At 36.7% G+C, this 15787-nt stretch overlaps 1 protein-coding gene across 9 annotated transcripts in view; it reads left to right on the top strand.

Moving 5' to 3' along the window:
* The window catches only part of ILRUN (inflammation and lipid regulator with UBA-like and NBR1-like domains), a 91582-nt gene that overhangs the window by 1743 nt on the left and 74052 nt on the right, over nt 1-15787 (top strand). The window contains exon 2 of one of the 9 annotated variants that reach the window (XM_036072164.2): nt 13770-13876. The exons of the other annotated variants lie outside the window; for them this stretch is intronic. The gene's annotated coding sequence lies outside the window, so the exon portion shown is untranslated. The remainder of the gene's footprint in view (nt 1-13769; nt 13877-15787) is intronic. 9 annotated transcript variants of the gene reach the window in all.

Raw genomic sequence — 15787 nt, forward strand, 5'->3', positions numbered from 1 at the left:
TGTGAAATTTTTTTTTGTAGCATCATTGGTAGGTCCATTATTTTATCTTTAAACTTGATTGTTATAGCAAGAGTGGGATTGAATTTCTAGATGTTTAGAAAACTTTTTGAGGCATTCAATGCAGGAGATAGTCTTTATAGTTGAAGAAGCATTTGTGATCCCCACTTCTATCTTTTATGCCTGGGATTATCTAAGAGAGGGACTACAGCCTACAGTAGTTTTCTGAACACCAACCTATGGTGTTTAAATAGTCCTTGGTAGGGGTTACTGAAAATACTGAGAACAGGTATTACGCTAGTGAAATTTAGAAGTAAAGCTGTATCTTGACAAGGGTTCTCTTGCCTGCCTACTTCCTACCTCCAGCTCTTTTTCTTCCTTGTTTACACTAGTTCAGCATAGGAAACTTGGCATATTGTTGCTGCCAGTTTGGTAGGGGAGGATCATTATTTCTCCCCACCCCCTTGTGAGTCGTACCATTTAAACCCTGCCCCTATAAGTTTTTAGTTCTTTAGAGTCAGTATTTATTAGTATAATTATTATGGCTACAAAACCAGTGTAATGAATTTTATATGTTTGAGGTGTGTGTGTTTAACATCTGAGATTGTTTGTTTTTAGGTGTTGTGAAAGGTGAGGCCCAGTGTGGATAAGAAAAAAAATAACTTAAAAATTATAGTTGCATTAGAAAAATTTTATTTGAATTTCTTAATAAAAAATTATTAAGCTCAAAGGCACGGAGCATGTATTCTAATGAGATAGCATCTCTGTATGAAACAAAGTATGATACATTTCTAAGCAAAGCAGTAAGCCATTAAAAGATGGGTTCAGGTTTTAAAGCAGTTAGAAGTTAGTAGCTTCTTAGGAATCCAGGCAATTAAGTGATAACTCAGCTTTGAGCCATATTACCTTATTTTTTGGCTGTAGAAGTCATATTCTTTGTCTTTGATTATAAAATGAAGAATTACTTGTGAACTGAAGGGAGTGAGGCTTGGTATTCTTTTCTTTCTAATGAAAGCAGTTAGCTCCAGTATTATATTTTGATTCCTATTTTGACCTGGCTAAATTTGTCATATTAGATTTTTATTTTAAATAAATCATCATAATTAATAGCCATAGAAGTATATTTTTAGACTGTAATATAGCTCTTTCTGTGGCTTAGCCAAAAGTTTTGTGTAAAACAATCACATATTTGCTAACCCACCCCAAAGAAATATATCCTTTTGATAAAGACTTTTTTCTCTGAATTATCAGTTGAACGTTATTTGTTCACAAACCTTCAACAAATCGTACCACTCACACAAACACAGTAATTAGTGTTAATTTCCCTTTGTCCACCTAACATAAAAGTGGAGTAACTGATATCTTGGTACTGAGAATTTCATTCTACCTAAAAGCAAGTTTAGCACTTTAGTAACTTGAAAGGGTATTTGATAATTGTCAAGAATCTTAAAATTCTGATAACCTCTGCCTGAAAAGGTTGTTTTATGAATTGAATTTCCTATAACATGTTTTATAAATAAATTCTGCATCTAAGAAAAAAAAAACTAGTTGAAATAAATACAGTTATGCATACGTACTTGGTCAAAACATTTGTGTGTTAAGAGATATATAGTCTAGAAATGTATTGTTTTCAAGTGTCATTTAATGTCCAATTTTGCAAACTGTTGAGATAGATCCTAAGACAGGTTGGCAAAATCTCAAATGGCTGTGATTAACCTGTTGAATTTGAGATGATTAACTTTACTGTAACTTCAGAAGTGCCTGCTGTGGGTTTTAATAAATAACCACCATTCAGTTGTTTGATAACTGTTAGAAAATAATATGGTAAGTTAAAAATCATCATTTTAAAATGAAAGCCATAAGTTTTCTAAAATGAAACTTGAGTTGGAAAGACTATGCTTTTGTTTTCAAAAGTAAGTATTTTTTGTTGTCAGTAACAAATAACTTTTTTTTTTTTTAAAGATTTTATTTATTTGACACAGAGACAGTGAGAGAGGGAACAGAAGCAGGGGGAGTGGGAGAGGGAGAAGCAGGCCTCACGCCGAGCAGGGAGCCCAATGCGAGGCTCGATCCCAGCACCCTGGGATCATGACCTGAGCTGAAGGCAGACGCTTAATGACTGAGCCACCCAGGCGCCCCAGTAACAGATAACTTCTTAAGCCTTCGAAGAACTGACTAAATTGGATGTTTTGGCTTTGTAAATTACCTACCCTATAAAGGATTTTTTTTCCCTAGTCTTTAGTTCATTGTGCATTATGTAGATATTTCTATTTGTTTAATTTGGGACGAAGTATGTTTCAGTTTAAGTGTTTTTGTAGTGTTTATACCTGAGCTGGCAGCCATGCTGCTGGAGATTGATGGAACTGCCTCTTAACAAAAGTAGTCAATTTTCAGTTCCTAAGTGAGTACATAAAGTGAATAAATGGTGTGGTGAAAAGACCCAGTATCTGAAGCCAACTGAAATGACTTGTAGATTACTATAACTTTCTGTAGGTGGAATGTCTTGCAGAGACACTACTGGGCTGTGAGTATAGAACCTGGAATTCTAAAACTGGAAGCAGGCTTAAGAGATTCTCTAGTTCATTCCAGTTTTTCCTGAAGAATTGCATATAATCCTTCCAAGACAGCTTATTCTTGCATCCCTGAGGGCAGAAATTTGCATGATACCTTATTTTGTGTTTAATTACTTTTCTAGTTAGAATTTTGTCAAAACCAAATCTCTCTTACTGCAATTTAAAACTTTTTCATTGCTTATACCCTCCTTTGAGATTGAGAATATCTAATAAACACCTTCCTTAAGAGGTCAGAAAGTTTCTGTTAATTCAAATCACTGAAGCTTTTTAACCATTTATAATTTAAGCACATACCATTTAATGATTTCTCATCCTTTAATGTAGCTTAATAGATTTATTTGTTTTAAGGGGAAACCAGCATGATTCAGAGGAGAACTTACATATGATTTTTAAAAAATTTAACATAAAACCATTTTAACCAATTTTAAGTCTATAGTTTAGTGTTAACATAAGATTTTAAGTTCACTTCTGGCCCTCAAAATCATTTGTCTCATGTTTTTAAAGTGAGTTCTTTAGCATTTGTGACAAGAGGCAAATAACACTTTTAGATTTTATTTTATTTTATTTATTTATTTTGTTAAAGTAGGCTCCATGCCCAACATGGGGCTTGAACTCAAGAGAGTTCATGCTGTACCAACTGAGCCAACCAGCTGCCCCTAGATTTTATTTTATTTTTTAATACTTCTAGATTTTTAGAGGACATTAACTTAGGAATTAGTACTGGCCTTATTTCTTGGTACAGGTATAAATACAATAATTTTGACTAGCATATAGCCAGTGTTGACTTCATTTGGATGGTGCTTTGCAGTTGTGGTGTTGCAACATACTAGGTTACCTGCAGGTGTCTTCAGGAAGCAGTGTGTATTTTTTGGAACATTACGTGTGCCCATGATGGGTGGAACAGATGTTTTCTAGAAAAGTAACTAGGGAAAAACATTTTTATACAATCATGTCCTTTTGACTTTGTCAACATTGTCAGAGGCACCCGACTGGATAAAATAAAGGTATAATTGACACAATGAAGCAAAATCAGAATCTAGATGTGAAAATCAGTTGTATCTCTTATTTTACAGTACCTCTCCTGCCTTATCTTAATCCATTTCTCAGTCGCCTGCATGGTAAATGAGTTTCTCATCCACTCTCTGGTTTATATGCATGAGTCTAAGAAAAGTCCCTTTATATCAGATAAACCATGATACTAATACTGGGTTTCTGGAAAATAATGTGTGTCAAGCAGCAGTTTTAGGGAGAGGGTAGGGAAGGATTGCATAACACTCAGTGACAGAGTGTTGTGCACTCTATGACTTTTTAAAAAATATTTGATTGATTGATTGATTCAGAGGGCAAGGTGGGGGGAGATGGAGAAGGAGAGGGAGAGCATGGGGGAAGGAGCAGAGGAAGAGGGAGAGTGAGAATCTCAAGCACACAGATGTGTCTCAAGCTCCTTGCTGAGCACACAGATGCTCAACCAACTGAGCCACCCCAGTGCCCCCACACTCTATGACATTTTTAAGAAGGTTGAGAGTTCTTGCTTTAGAGTTCTTTTCCACTTTGTTCTTATGTTTTTTGAGTGGCACATACAAGTTGGGACTCCTGGGTATAATATAAAAAAGTTTACAAATAGAGCATCTAGATTCATTTTAGTTTTAAAAGGAACACAGTAAAAAGCACATTGTTGTCCTACGGGAAGTCTTTACAAACAGTATTGCTGTGGGACTTGTATTTCTGATCATAGATGAGGTCAAAACTAATCTCTGTTATAGCTAGGGTGGGTGGAGGTGGTTTCTTCACCATCTCTTATCTTCCCACTCCTTCCACACAAAATTTGTGTAGCACGTAACAGCAAAAACTATCAACCAGACAGTATTTAAATAAATGTATTTTGGATAGATCCTTAGCAGTGTAATACAAAAAGTAGAAGACAGCCACTATTATAATTTGTGCTCTAATAGGAAAAGAACATGTCTGAAATGATCAGACAAAAGTTTTGGGATAATGAGGAAACATTCATATATCAATACTAAATTAACTGAATAAAATTTCAGAACAGGTAGGAATGGACTGAATCAAATAGAACCAGTGATTCACAAAGATTGAATGACTGCTATGGGCAAGTTGTGTTCTTAGAAGTTTTGAAATAATTAGGGGATTTGAATTGATGGAAAAGCAGTGTATTGTAGGTAAAGGATGTTTCCTGAGTGAAACCAGGAAGGAGCAAGTGGAGCAGAGCCATCTAGGATCTTGGCTTGGCTAGAATGTGACAAATGGAATCAGGAAGCTTATTTTTATTTTTTGTTTGGAATATTGTTGATTTTTAAAAAAATTGAGATGAAATCAACATAACATAGAATTAAACCATGACAAAGTGAACACTTCAGTGGCATTTAGTGTATTCACAATGTGATAGCTACCACCTATGTCTAGTGGAAACATTTTCATCACCCCAAAAGGAAACCCTACACCTGTTAAAGCAGTTGCTCATCATTCTTTGGAAACCCAAGCCCTGGCAACGACCCAGGTCCATTTTCTCCTCCTTGCCTTGACAACCACCAATCTGAATTCTTCCCTATGCATGTACCTATTCTGGGTATTTCATATGAAGGGAGTCATACAGTATTACTCCTTTTGTGTCTAGTGTTTTTCAAGGTTCATCCATGTTGTATAGCATGTATCAGTATTTCATTCCTTTTTATGGCTAAGTAATATTTCAGCATATGTTGATGCCACAATTTATCCATTCATCCGTTGATGGACATCCAAGCCATTTCCAACATCTGGCTATTGTGAATAGTGCTGCTATGAAAATGCATGTACATGTGTTTGTTTGAGTGCCTGTTTTTACTTCTTTTGGTTATAAACCTAGGAGTTGAATTGCTGGATCTTATGGTATTCTATGTTTAACTTTTTGAGGAAACACCAAACTATTTTCCACAGCAGTTGAATTATTTTATATCCCCCCTAGCAATGAACAAAGGTCTGTCCCAATTTCTCTTTCCCTTGCCAACCACTGTTATTTTCCTTTTTTTTAAATTATAGCCATTCTTACGGGTATGAAGTGGTACCTCATTGTGATTTTGATTTGTATTTCTCTAATTACTAATGATATTGAATGTCTTTTAATATGCTTTTTAGCCATTTGTATACTTCCGTGGAGCAGTGTTTATTCAAGTCCTTTGCTTTTTTTAGTTGGATTTTTTCTTTTTTTGTTCAGTTGTAAGAGTTCTTTATATATGCTGGATACTAGACCCTTATCAGATACGTGATTTGCAAACATTGTCTCCTATTCTCGTAGATTATTTTTTCATTTTTCTTGATAATGTCCTTCAGTGCACGTTTTTATTTTGATGCGGTCCAGTTTATCTAATTTTTTGTTGTTGCTTGTACTTTCAGCGTTATATCTAATAATCCATTGCTAATCCAAGGTCGTGAAGATTTTTCTATGTTTTCTTCTAAGAGTTTTACAGTTTCACTCCTTATATTTAGGTCACTGACCCATTTTGAGTTAATTTTTGTATAGGGTGTGAGGTAGATGTCCAACTTAATCCTGTGTAGCTTAATTTTGATTATGTCATATGCTCTGGGACTGGCTTCTCATTGACTCTGTATTAAATATATCCTTTACTTATATTAAATACTCTCTTTGGCTAAACCTAAAAATTGGGCCAGAAAAGTGTGCAAGGTTTTCTGATGGGGGAAAATATTATGGATGTTCTGTTGGTGCCCAAAACTAAAAAACTAAATGTGTTTTTAAAGGGTCAGTTCATCCTTTTCCCCATCCTACCAGCCAGCTCTTCTTTCTGATCTTTCCCTTTTCTGTTAATAGCTCCATTGGTCTCCCAGACGTTAGGCTTGAACTGAATTCTATCCAATGCCCTCTTGTTCCTGGACACTTCAAATCATTTGCCAAACCCCATTTGTTTCCACTCTACAGTGCACTTCCCAGCTCTTTTTTCCATTCCCCTTGCCACCACCTTAACAGGAATTATTCTCCAAATTGGCCTTCCACACCCTGCTCTCTTCCTTCCAATCCATTTTGTGGACATACCACTACCAGATTAATCTAAATCACAGCTTTGATCTGGGCCGTTTTTTTTTTCTTAAAAACCTTTAAACAGTGCCCTTGTTGCATACCAGATAAAGAACAGAGCTTTAGCTTGACATTCAGGGCCCTCCAAAGATTGGTCTTGGTTTATCTGCCTCTACCTTTCTGGCTTATCTTTTTTTTTTTTTTAAGATTTTATTTATTTATTTGAGAGAGAGCGAGAATGCGCGTGCACAGTGCGGGGAGGGACAGAGGGAGCCGGAGAAGCAGACTCCAGGCTGAGCAGGGACCCTATTTCTTCTGTACCTTTTAGAAAATTCCCATGCCTATAGAATTTTGCATGTGCATATATATGCACATATACTTAGAGAATTTTCTGTGTGCGCATGTGTGTATATATGTGTGTGTGTGTGTGTGTGTATTTTTTAACAACAGTGGTATTGTAATTTGAATAATTGTTCTTCCTATCCAGTAAAGTGGATACCACAGCCCTTGTACTGAGTTAGCTGTCAAGATATTTGGATGGGATGATCAAATAGGTATATAGTTTTCTAAAAGTGCAGTGGTAGATTTGATCTCTTCAAATACAGTAGGATTCCTTCACTGTATTGAGCAACAGACTCTCATCCATTAATTACATGTAATTATTAAAACTTTGTTTTGCTGTGTTAAGAGCAAAATGTGTTAACTAGTGAGTTCATCTGAATTTGCTTATGAGATATTGTCAGGGAACACATTTTATAAGTTAAACTTTTTAGGGACCCCAAACACATGGAAGAGGTTTAATTCTTATTAAATCACCTTGTGCAGATGAAACTAATACACTTTTCACTTGTAAGGGTAATTGATTTTGTGAGTGGCTTTCTAATGATTTGTCAAAGTTAATGTATATCTTGGGAGGGGAGCAGTTTATTCCAAATATGGAACTTAGCCCCACTGAAATTACTATGTACTGGATTTTAAAAGTCTAAAAATGAACAGTTGTGTTTTCTTATGTTTGAGCCTTGACTCTGTGAAGTGTTTCCAAGGGTTCACACTTGAATTATTGTGCTTGAGGTCAGTGATTCACAGCTTACTATGGAGCAACAGCCTACTACTCGATTGATTGAATGATACACAGTGTGCTTCTAAAGTGCTTTCTGGTCAGCATTTCTTTTCTTTTTTTCTTTTTTTTAAGATTTTATTTATTTGACAGTTGCGGGGGGAGGGGAGCAGCAGGCAGAGAGAGGGAGAAGCAGGCTTCCCGCTGAGCAGGGAGCCCGATGTGGGCCTCGATCTCAGGATCCTGGGATCATGACCTGAGCTGAAGGCAGACGCTTAACAACTGAGCCACCCCTGGAGTCCCGGGATCGAGTCCCGCATCGGGCTCCCTGCTCAGTGGGGGGTCTGCTTCTCCCTCTGATCCTCTTCCCTCTCATGCTCTCTGTCTCTCATTCTCTCTCTCTCAAATAAATAATAAAATCTTAAAAATAAATAAATAAATAAAATAAAATTAACAACTGAGCCACCCATGCGCCCCAGCATTTGGTTTCTAAAGTAAATTTTGCTTTTTAATTTTTCTTTTTAAATACTTTGATAATAGGCTTTGGGAGAATAGAAATCACTGGCTGAGGGATGGGGTTTGCATACAACTACAACTGGGAACCAACTGCCTTTAAATTTTTTTAAATTTAAAAATAAAAACTATTTTATTAGAATATAAAATTTTATTGTGACATAAATCATTGCAGATAAGCTAGAAAGTGCCAGTCAGCAAAAAGGAAACAAAAATAAGCCATACTCAGAGGAGCCAGAAATAAATAATTTTAACCTTGTAATGTATTTTTCTAATACATACTGTAGTGTGTGTGTGTGGGTACCTGTTTGCTTTATGAAAGTGGAATATTTACTGTATTCCAGGTATTGTTTCAGATGATTGTTTACTTTATAATTTAATGTTCACAGTAATTTTAGGAAATAAATACTGTTATCCTCATTTTACAGAAAAGGAAAAGAGGCTCGGTAAGGTTAAGTAACTTGCCTAAAGTTACATGGGTAATAAGTGCTAGAAATAGGATTCAGATGTAAGCAGTTTGGGATCAGAGGCTGTGCTCCTGATTGCTGTGTTTTATACACTTTGTGGATTGCTAGGGCTGCCGTAACAAATTACCACAAACTGGGTGGCTTAAAACAAAAAATTATTCTTGTACAGTTCTGGAGGCTAGACGTTGAAGTCAAGACATCAGCGGGGCTGTGCTCCCTCTGATGGTTTCTAGAGAAGAACCCTCCCTTACCTTACCTCTTCTTAGCTTCTGATGGCATTTCTTGGGGTTCCTAGGCTTGTAGTTGTTTCATTCCAACCTCTGCCTCGGTAGTCACATGGCCTTCTTCCTTGTCTGTGTGTCTCCAGATTTCCCCCTCCGCAGAAGGACACCAGTCAGTTGGATTTCAGACCCAGCCTAATCTGACCGCTTCTAAACTAGTTGCATCTGCAAAGACTATTTCCAAATAAGATCACTTTCTGAGGTTCTGGGTAGATGTGAATTTTGGCAGATACTCTTCAACCACTACATACACTATTTGTAATCTGCTTTCACTTAAAATCTCTTATGACTATGGTATTTTTAATACGATTCTACATTTTTACTTTTAAGGCTTCATAGTATTCTGTTACATGGATGTAGAATAATTTAATAATCCTTTTTTTGTTGGATATCAGGATTGTTTTTAATTTTTTATCACTATAAACTCAGTATTGAATATCCTTGTAGGTAAATCTTTGCTTGCATCCTTAATTATTTCCTTAGAATTTTTTCCCTAGAATTAGATTGCTGGGCTAAAGATAAACATGGCTTTTAATACTCTTAATATTTAATTGCCAAATTGTCTCTCTCATAAAGGTCAGACTAATTTGTATTTCCACCACTACTGTGTGAATAACTGTTCTTTTAATACCTCATCAATGCAGCATATTACAATCAAAAACATTTTTTTTCAGTTTTGTAGATTAAAAAATGTGACTTGTTTTAATTAATATTTTGTCATTTTTAATGAGTACTTTTTTCTTTCTTTCTTTCTTTTTTTTATTTGTCAGAGAGAGAGAGAGAGAGCAAGCAGGAGGAGTGGGAGAGGGAGAAGCAGGCTCCCCGCTGAGCAGGGAGCCCGATGCAGGACTCGATCCCAGGACCCTGGGATCATGACCTGAGCCAAAGGCAGAGGCTTAACCCACTGAGCCACCCAGGCGTCCCTCTAATGAGTACTTTTATGTCCAAAATGTCCATTTGTATTTCTTTTATGAATTGGCTGAACATGCCCTTTGTCCATTTTTTTTGGTAAGGAAGTGTGCTTTTTTGGAAAGGAAATTTTTCTTCCTGACTGTTAAAGCAGTAATACTGAATACAGAAAACCAGCAAATTCAGAAATGTTGAACAATAAAGAAACAAAGCCACTGGGGTGCCTGGATGGCTCAGTCATTAAGCGTCTGCCTTCAGCTCAGGTCATGATCCCAGGATCCTGGGATCAAGTCCCGCATCGGGCTCCCAGCTCTGCTGGAAGCCTGCTTCTCCCTCACCCATTCCCCTTCTTGTGTTCCTTCTCTCGCTTTGACAAATCATTAGAAAGCCACTCACAAAATCAATTACCCTTACAAGTGAAAAGTGTATTAGTTTCATCTGCACAAGGTGATTTAATAAGAATTAAACCTCATCTGTCTCTCTCTGTCAAATAAATAAATAAAATCTTAAAAAAAAAAATAAAGCCACTTGTAATACTACTCAGCTGTCAGTTTGTGTTCACATATATGCATTTATAGATATATATATGATGTATATTTTAAGTTAAGCCTGGGTGGCTCAGTCGGTTAAGTGTCTGCCTTGGTCTGCCTTCAGCTCAGGTCATGATCTCCAGGTCTCCATCGAGCCCGCACATCAGGCTCTGTGCTCAGTGGGGAGCCGGCTTCTCCCTCTGCCCCTGCCCCTCCCCCTGCTTGTGCTCGCTCTCTCTTTCTCTCTCTCAAACGAATAAATAAAATCTTTTTAAAAAATATATAACACGTAACTTTACAGCCTGCTTTTTCACTAAGCATAGATATCTTGCCATTGTCTGTTTTTCATGGCTGCTAGTATTCCATTACTTACTTTGAAACTTAGTTAAGAAGTCATTTATTGTTTATGTTGTTGTTTTTTACTATTATAAATATCTGCTTGCTTTCCTAATTATTTTCTCCTCTCTTTCTTAATGTTTTAAGAAATTGTGATATGACATCAAAAACTAATGATGTAATGTGTGGTGATAAAAAAGGAAATTGTGATATGTATAGCCTATATATTTATTTTGGAGAAATTCTTAGAAGTGGAATTGCCAGGTCAAAGTTATGCCCTTTTGAAGGTTCTTGAACATTGACAGACTGCCTTCATGAAGGATGTAACAATTAATAATCTGAACAGTTAGGCATTAGAAAGCTTGCTTTCTGGGAATGATAATTTTTAATTTTTGCTGGGTAGATTTATTCTGATAGATAAAAGGCATTACATGTTTTAGTTTGCATTTCTTTGATTACTTGGTGAAATTTTAAGTTTTACGTGTGTGCATTGGCTATTTTTTTAATAGACATTTTTATATTGAAAAGAAAAAGTATAATGAATCCTGTGTACCCATCATTCTGATTTCATAGTCATTAATTTTTTGTCTTTTTTTCACCAGAAGAACAGTATTGTACTTTTTTTTTTTTTGAGAGAGAGAGCACTGAGGCGGGGAGGGAGGGGAGGATTGTGGAGGGAGAGAGAGAATCTTCAGCAGGCTCCACTCCCAGCGTGGAGGCGGAGGTGGGGCTTGGTCTCACAACCTTGAGATCCTGACCTGAGCAGAAGTCAAGAGTCATTCCCTTAACCAACTGAGCCACCCAGGCGCCCCTCCAGTAAGGTTTATGCCAATTTGTGGTCAGTCCTCTCACCTCCCCAGCACTAGGCAACCACCATTCTGCTTTCTGTCTCTCCCAAATTTGCATTTTCTGGATATTGCATGTAACTGTAAACATTCAGCATGTGGCCTTTGCGGCTGGCTTCTTTTCTTGAGCATAATGTTTTCAAGGTTTAGCTGCGTTGTAGCAGGGATCATTTATGGAAATTCATTCTGTTCTGTTTTATTGCTGAATCTTCTACATACATTAAAAAGTAATCATTATTATGAAAAACATAATTATTCAAACACTACCAAAGATTTTTCAATGAAAGGTAAGTCTTTTTTTGATTCTAGGTTTTGTGTCTCTTTGTCTGAGATGGTACCTACTATCAGTCTCCTGTGTACCTTCCCAGATGTTGTTCTGCATGGTTTTAAATACCTGTGAATGCCCTTGCTTTTTGGTATCTTTGTCATTTTAAAAATTGGTATATGTAAGTTATATCTTGCACATGTTTTTTCAGTTTCCTGTTTTTTAACTTCTTAAAATTTTATTTAGATACATAATTATAAAACTAATACGTGTTTCTTGTGAAAAGTTTAGAGAGTACATAAGTCCCTGTGTTTTCCCTCTCTCAACTCATTCTCCAGAAGTGGCCGTTACTCTGTTTTTTCAGAGACACTGTGTACCTCTGTAGGCCTGTATTTGATCAGAGTGGTCACAGAGTCCATATGTGTGCTAATGAGGAGTTATTGCTATACTTTCCTCCATTCTACATGCAGATTTAAATCCTTCCAGTATGGTGGTGAAGAGCAAAAAAGTTCAAAGCTCTTCTGCTGCTTACTATTTGTATGACCTTTGGCAAATTATTAACCTTTCTGTGCCTTGGTTTTCTCATATATAAGGGCAATATCTTTTTATCTGACGAGTAGATAAATTAATATGTGTAAAGATTTAGAGCTGTGCCTGGCACATGGTAGTTTCACTCACCCTATCTCCTGTTCTCCCACTTTAATCATTTGTAATTTGGTTAAGTCAGTTTTAAGTGTTTATATTGTTTTAACTGTTTAAATGCTTATTGACACTTGAGTTATTAGTATATTTAGATTCATTTTCCTTTTCTGTGCAATCTTTTGTTGCCCCAAGGGCAATAATTGTGTTAACTTTTGGTTTGCTCAGTCTCTTAGATATTTTTTCCCTAAGTTACCCTCAAAGTCCTTACCAACTATGACTCCCTTCTTGGTAAGTTCAGACAGTGTTGTATCCGTTTTACCTTTTTGAAGAAGTTTCTTGCAGAGCATTTGACTTCCTCTGATCTGGACTGGTTGGGCTCTGGGTTTGCTGCACAGCTCTTACCACCCCGGGGACCCTGGGGATTTCTTTCACACTCCTCCTACTCCCCAGCCTTTGTTGGAAACCTTGTTTCCTGGACCCCATTTTTTTAAACTTCCTGAGAGTGCAGAGGAGATAAAACTTGAGACTTTTTGTATTCTGAAACTATATTTTACTCTGATGCTTCATTGATACCCTGGTTTTGGTTAGGTAGCAATTTTAAGGTTGGAAATATTTTTCTCGGAATTTTGAAGGCACTGCTCCTTAGTCTTCTGTTTCTCAGTAGAAACGTTGTTCTGATTGTTTGTTCTTTGTATGAATCCCGTCTTTTCCCTCTTTGGAAGCTTTTGGTAACTTTGCTGTGTCCTTGGTGTGCTGAATTTTGATGGTGACACATTTCAGCATGTATTTTCTTACCTTGTGCTCAGCTTTGGGGAGCTCTTTCTGTCTGGAAACTGCCCTCTTGTTCTTGGGAGATTTCTTGGAGTTAATCCTTTGATTGCCTCCCCTTCATTGTCTGTGTTCTCTTTTCTTAGATCTCCTGTTTTTTTAGGTATTGGACCTTCTGGTCTGGTCCTCTTTTCTTTTTTCAGCTTTTGACAATTTTTTTTGCTCTGCTTTCTGGGAGATCTCAGTGTTGTTTTCTTCAAGTTTCCATTTCTGTCTGCTTGCCTATAGTCTTTTTCTTTCATATTCGACACTTTACCTTAAGTATTTGGTTGTTCTTGGCTGTCTACTCCTTTTTAAAAGTAGGACACAGAAAGTGGATTGGAAGCTGTGGACCTGACTGTAGTTTTTGTTAAGTGAGAGCTTAAAAAAGCCCCACCCGTTTCCTCCAGGGTGAGGCATCCACCAGGCTTCATATGCAGTTTAGACAGTTCTAACTAGTTGGGTTTAGGCGAATGCATAATCTGTCCTGTTTTTATCCGTTCTTCACCTTCACTTGTAGGGTACCCAGTGCTGTTAATCCCTGAACCTTTTGGGAATCCTCATTTTCAGTCAAGTTGCTTCTCTGCTTTTCCCCACTGCCGGCTGAGGAGGATTCATCTTTCTCAGGTTGGCTCAGTCATTTACCACTTGTCTGTTTACCTTCCAGGGCCCCAAATGTTGCTTCCTCACTTGCTCACTTTGTCCTTGTGAGTTTATGACTTCTTCCCCCCATTTGTCTTAGTTTGTTCAGGCTGTTATAACAACACCATACACTGTGTGGTTTATAAACACCAGAAATTTATTTCTCACAAGATCTAGAGGCTGAGAAGTCCCAGATCAGGGTGCCAGCAGATTTGATGTCTAGTGAGGGCCTGATCCTGGTTCATAGATGGCTGACTTCTCATTGAAACCCCACATGGTGGAAGGGGAGAGGGATCTCTCTAATCCCATTGGCGAGGGTTCTACTCTTATGACCTAATCACCTCCAGAGTCTCCACCTCCTAATACCATCACATTGGGGGATAGATTTCAACTTGTGAATTTTGGGAGGCACAAACATTCTTTCAATCTGGAGCATCATACCTGTATTTTAGGAGGGTTTGGGGGGAGACCTGAGGTTAGTGCATGCATTTTTTAATTGGAAGCTGAAAGGAAGCATTGGATTTGCATCTAAAATTTTTTATTTTGCCTTTTCATTCTTACTATGATTTATGGGATTGTTTGGATATGTTATAAAATTTCAGCACGCCAGTTGATCAAGTTGTGATGTTATATATGGATAGCTTTCCTTTGCTGAAATGGAACTGTTTTACCTGAAGGATGAACAAATTATTAATGGTTATTTTTGGCTATGAGATTATAGTTGTTTTTTATTTTCTTTTTTATACTTTAATTTTTAATCTTTCCTTTTCACTGTAATTCCTAAATTTTCTACAGTAAACATGTATTGCTAGAGTAATTAGGAAAAAATAACACCCAAGTTGAGAAAAATTGTTAATCAAATCCTTGGATAAAAATTGGCCCTAGATTCCAGCGTGCTGTGCTCTTCTTTTATTTAATGCTAAATATTTCACAGTTGTGTTACACATGTCCTTTACCTCCTTTAGGTAATCTGCAGTTACATACACTAAATTTGGGGGGTGTGTGTATTTTGTAGAGTTCATTCTGATCTGTATCCCCCAACTTTTTATTTTGAAGAATTGTAAAACTATAGAAGAGTTGAAAGACTAGCACAATGAATACCTATGTAATTGCTATTTTACCACATTTGCTTTATTTTTAACCACTTTTACTGAAGCATAATTTACATGTTATAAATTAACCCATTTAAAATGGATAATTGATTTTCAGTAAGAATTAAGCAACCATCACTATAATCCAGTTGTATAATATTTTCATCACTCCAGTAAGATTTCTTCTGTTTACTGGTGGTTTTTTTTTTTTTAAGATTTTATTTTAAAGTAATCTCTACACCCAACATGGGACTCGAACCCACAACCCCGAGATTAAGAGTCATGAGCTCCACCAACTGAGCCAGCCAGGTGCCCCTGCTTGTTTATGTTAATCCCCATTACTATCCCCCAATCTCAGGCAGCCACTGATCTTTTTTCTGTCTCTAAGTAGTTGTTTTTCTCCACTTTTTATATCAACAGAATCATATAATATGTGGTCTTTTGTATCTGGCTTTTTTTACTTAGCATGTTTGTGAGGCATCTGTTTATGTATCAGTATTTCCTTCATTTTTGTTGCTGAGGGTTATTCCATTGTATAGATATGTAGCATTTTGTTTATCCATTTATCAGTTGATGAACATTTGGATTGTTTCTACTTTTTGGCTACTATGAATAAAATTGTGTGAACATTCTCTAGGAAGACTTTGTGTGAATGTGTGTTCACGCACATTTTCAAATTTCTTTTGAGTAGATACTTAGGAATGGATTGCTATTTTGTATTTAACTTTTTATGAAACTGCCATACTCTTTTCTAAAGTAACTACCATTTACATTCCCACCAGCAAAATAGGAGAATTCTCTGTAT

This window comes from Halichoerus grypus, chromosome 9, assembly GCF_964656455.1.
Source record: "Halichoerus grypus chromosome 9, mHalGry1.hap1.1, whole genome shotgun sequence".
Taxonomy (NCBI): domain Eukaryota; kingdom Metazoa; phylum Chordata; class Mammalia; order Carnivora; family Phocidae; genus Halichoerus; species Halichoerus grypus.